The 5013-nt window shown below is 44.8% G+C and overlaps 1 long non-coding RNA gene across 1 annotated transcript; it reads left to right on the forward strand.

Annotated features, from left to right (window-relative positions):
• The first annotated feature begins 9 nt into the window (after positions 1-9).
• Positions 10-4654, forward strand: LOC123967051. Its single transcript, XR_006824174.1, has 2 exons — positions 10-2955; positions 3063-4654. It is a non-coding gene; the product is annotated as an uncharacterized LOC123967051 (long non-coding RNA).
• Positions 4655-5013: the final 359 nt, after the last annotated feature.

The raw sequence follows: 5013 nt of genomic DNA on the forward strand, positions 1-5013 counted from the left end.
CAATCGTGATGTTAGTAGTGATGTCAGTGGTGATGTCAATAGGTGATGTCAGTAGGTGTCAGTCGTGATGTCAATCGTGATGTCAGTGGTGATGTCAGAAGGGGTCAGTAGTGATGTAAGTAGGTATCAGTGGTGATGTCAATAGGGGATGTCAGTAGTGTCATTGCTGATGTCAATAGGTGATGTCAGTAGGTGTCAGTGGTGATGTCAATAGGTGATGTCAGTAGGTGTCAGTGGTGATGTCAATAGGGGATGTCAGTAGTGTCATTGCTAATGTCAACAGGGGATGTCAGTAGGTGTCAGTGGTGATGTCAATAGGTGATGCCAGTAGGTGTCATTGCTGATGTCAATAGGTGATGTCAGTAGGTGGCAGTGGTGATGTCAGTAGGTGTCAGTAGTTATGTCAGTAGGTGTCAGTAGATGTCAATCGTGATGTTAGTAGTGATGTCAGTGGTGATGTCAATAGGTGATGTCAGTAGGTGTCAGTCGTGATGTCAATCGTGATGTCAGTGGTGATGTCAGAAGGGGTCAGTAGTGATGTAAGTAGGTATCAGTGGTGATGTCAATAGGGGATGTCAGTAGTGTCATTGCTGATGTCAATAGGTGATGTCAGTAGGTGTCAGTGGTGATGTCAATAGGTGATGTCAGTAGGTGTCAGTGGTGATGTCAATAGGGGATGTCAGTAGTGTCATTGCTAATGTCAACAGGGGATGTCAGTAGGTGTCAGTGGTGATGTCAATAGGTGATGCCAGTAGGTGTCATTGCTGATGTCAATAGGTGATGTCAGTAGGTGGCAGTGGTGATGTCAGTAGGTGTCAGTAGTTATGTCAGTAGGTGTCAGTAGATGTCAATCGTGATGTTAGTAGTGATGTCAGTGGTGATGTCAATAGGTGATGTCAGTAGGTGTCAGTCGTGATGTCAATCGTGATGTCAATCGTGATGTCAGTGGTGATGTCAGTAGGGGTCAGTAGTGATGTCAGTGGTGATGTCAGTATATGATGTCAGTAGATGTCAATCGTGATGTCAATCATGATGTCAGTAGTGATGTCAGTGGTGATGTCAGTAGGGGTCAGTAGTGATGTCAGTAGGTGTCAGTGGTGATGTCAGTAGATGTCAGTCATGATGTCAATCGTGATGTCAGTGGTGATGTCAGTAGTGATGTCAGTAGTGATGTCAGTGGTGATGTCAGTAGGGGTCAGTAGTGATGTCAGTAGGTGTCAGTGGTGATGTCAGTAGATGTCAGTCATGATGTCAATCGTGATGTCAGTGGTGATGTCAGTAGTGATGTCAGTAGTGATGTCAGTGGTGATGTCAGTAGGGGTCAGTAGTGATGTCAGTAGGTGTCAGTGGTGATGTCAGTAGATGTCAGTCATGATGTCAATCGTGATGTCAGTGGTGATGTCAGTAGTGATGTCAGTAGTGATGTCAGTGGTGATGTCAGTAGGGGTCAGTAGTGATGTCAGTAGGTGTCAGTGGTGATGTCAGTAGATGTCAGTCATGATGTCAATCGTGATGTCAGTGGTGATGTCAGTAGTGATGTCAGTAGTGATGTCAGTGGTGATGTCAGTAGGGGTCAGTAGTGATGTCAGTAGGTGTCAGTGGTGATGTCAGTAGATGTCAGTCATGATGTCAATCGTGATGTCAGTGGTGATGTCAGTAGGTGATGTCAGTAGGTGTCAGTAGTGATGTCAGTGGTGATGTCAGTATATGATGTCAGTAGATGTCAATCGTGATGTCAATCGTGATGTCAGTAGGTGTCATGAGTGATGTCAGTAGATGTCAAGGGGGATGTCAGTATGTCAGTAGTACCCAGGTTGGCGGCGAGCTGCAGTGGAGTTCTGTGTTTGTAGTCGGTGCAGCTGATGGAGGCTCCGGCCTGCAGCAGCAGTCTGATTGAACCTACAGCTTCATTCTTGGCAGCATAGTGAAGGGGAGTCTGCTGGTCCAGAAGAGTCCGAGCCTCTGGATCAGCTGAAGACATCACACACACACAAAGACACAAAGACACACACACACTGATCTGATCTGCACGTTCAACAGCTGTCAAACCCTAGTTGTAGTTGTTCTATGGTGCCAAATAATCGTGTCTCTTCATTAAAAGACGGAGATGTTCAAAAGTTTCTGTCTGTTTCAGCAGGAGATCTTCATTCATTTCAGGAACAATACACAATCTGCCAGAGACCACAGAACCAGAGACCAGCTTGAAAAGGGGCAGGACTTTTCTATGGCTCTAAACACCACAGTCATGGACCAATGATAAGACAGTGGGGTCCCCAACCCTCCTACAACCCTCCTCCTCCCGACTGAAAGAGACACAAAACAACAACTACAAACCATGCAGCTGCGTCATTCGTGGTAGTTTTGCATTTGTTTGTAGTTGTTTTTAAGACCACAAGAGGTCAGGGTGAAAGTGGGTCAGAGCCCGGTAGACCTGTTAAATAATCTATCCATCTATTACTACAGAACCCATGAGCCTCAGCAGCTGTGGACTGACTCTGGGTAGGACAGACAACAACAAAATGTCCGAGCGGTCCGTAAACACTCCCTGGACCTGTCCACACAGACCTTTTTGGTCCAGCAGGAACTGAACCATGTCGTGGTAGTCCAGCGCCGAGGCCACATGGAGCACCGTGACTCCAAACTGATCAGGCTGGAGAAGATCTGAACCCCGGTCCAAGAAGAACCGCATCACATCCACACTCCAAGCCCTGGAGACCTGAACACGGACACTGTGTTCACCAAACAGACAAACTTTATCACACAAGCAAGACAAATAAAACTTGACACTAGGTTTTTATCCAGTCTGTCTCTAAATAAAAATCCAGGAAGACAAACCTGCTGTGGCTGTATATAGGAAACATCCTAAAGGCTTTGGTAACTCATGGATGAACATATATGTTTTGGAGCAGTGGATGGGGAGTTTGACGATGATTGTATTGATTTTGTGTCTTGTAGGTTTGTATCTCTTTGTGGTTGTTTTTGTGTTGTAGTTTTGTTCTGTTATGTATTTGGTTTATAACTGCATTCTGATATTGACCATCACTGCATTAACATGTTTGTAGAGAAACTAAATAAAGCTGTGGAATAAATTCAAATAAAAGTCCCGTGCTGACCTCATGTAGGATGGTCTGTCCGTATCTGTCTGAGCTGTTTGGATCGGCTCCCTCTGAAATCACTTCATCCAGAAACTCAAGGTCCACCTGCACAAACACACAGACATGTTCAAGAGGATCTAACACTGACTGAACCAAACTGTGAACCTGCTGCTACATAATCTAACACATTTTCATACTTTGGTACATTGATATGGCCCCTGTATCCTTTCACATTACATTACTTTCCAGCTTTGTTTAGTTTGTTTTACTCTGATTAATATTAATATACTTGGTCATTGTTACCTGGTCGGTGTTACCTGGTCATTGTTACCTGGTCATTGTTACCTGGTCATTGTTACCTGGTCAGTATTACCTGGTCATGTTACTTAGTCTTGTTACCTGGTCAGTGTTACCTGGTCATTGTTACCTGGTCATTGTTACCTGGTCGGTGTTACCTGGTCATTGTTACCTGGTCAGTGTTACGTGGTCATTGTTACCTGGTCATTGTTACCTGGTCATTGTTACCTGGTCGGTGTTACCTGGTCAGTGTTACCTGGTCATTGTTACCTGGTCAGTGTTACCTGGTCATTGTTACCTGGTCATTGTTACCTGGTCATTGTTACCTGGTCGGTGTTACCTGGTCATTGTTACCTGGTCGGTGTTACCTGGTCATTGTTACCTGGTCATTGTTACCTGGTCATTGTTACCTGGTTGGTGTTACCTGGTCATTGTTACCTGGTCATTGTTACCTGGTCGGTGTTACCTGGTCATTGTTACCTGGTCAGTGTTACCTGGTCATTGTTACCTGGTCGGTGTTATCTGGTCATTGTTACCTGGTCATTGTTACCCGGTCAGCATTACCTGGTAAGTGTTACCTGGTCATTGTTACCTGATCATTGTCTGTGAAGGTTTTAAGTCATACAGGTCATAGTTATCCAAAGAAGGTTAAAGTCAAGGGTAACTGGACTAGATCTTCAACCAAGTCCAGTTGCCCTTGACTTTAACCTTCTTTGCATTACCGGGTCATTGTTACCTGGTCAGCATTATCTGGTCGGTGTTACCTGGTCTACGTTACCTGATCAGTGTTACCTGGTCGTGTTACTTAGTCTTGTTACCTGATCAGTGTTACCTGGTCATATTACTTAGTCTTGTTACCTGGCGATTGTTACCTGGTCGGTGTTACCTGGTCATTGTTACATCATGTCACCTGGTTGGTGTTACCTGGTCAGTGTTACCTGGTCATTGTTACCTGGTCTGTGTTACCTGGTCATTGTTACCTTGTCATTGTTACATCATTGTCACCTGGTTGGTGTTACCTGGTCAGTGTTACCTGGTCATTGTTACTTGGTCGTATTACTTAGTCTTGTTACCTGGCCATTGTTACCTGGTCGGTGTTACCTGGTCATATTACTTAGTCTTGTTACCTGGTCATTGTTACTTGGTCGTATTACTTAGTCTTGTTACCTGGCCATTGTTACCTGGTCGGTGTTACCTGGTCATATTACTTAGTCTTGTTACCTGGCCATTGTTACCTGGTCGGTGTTACCTGGTCATTGTTACATCATGTCACCTGGTTGGTGTTACCTGGTCAGTGTTACCTGGTCATTGTTACCTGGTTTGTGTTACCTGGTCATTGTTACCTTGTCATTGTTACATCATGTCACCTGGTTGGTGTTACCTGGTCAGTGTTACCTGGTCATTGTTACTTGGTCGTATTACTTAGTCTTGTTACCTGGCCATTGTTACCTGGTCTGTGTTACCTGGTCATTGTTACCTTGTCATTGTTACATCATGTCACCTGGTTGGTGTTACCTGGTCAGTGTTACCTGGTCATTGTTACCTGGTCATTGTTACCTTGTCATTGTTACATCATTGTCACCTGGTTGGTGTTACCTGGTCAGTGTTACCTGGTCATTGT

The sequence above is a fragment of the Micropterus dolomieu genome, unplaced genomic scaffold (genome assembly GCF_021292245.1).
Source record: "Micropterus dolomieu isolate WLL.071019.BEF.003 ecotype Adirondacks unplaced genomic scaffold, ASM2129224v1 contig_14916, whole genome shotgun sequence".
NCBI classification, from domain to species: Eukaryota; Metazoa; Chordata; class Actinopteri; order Centrarchiformes; family Centrarchidae; genus Micropterus; species Micropterus dolomieu.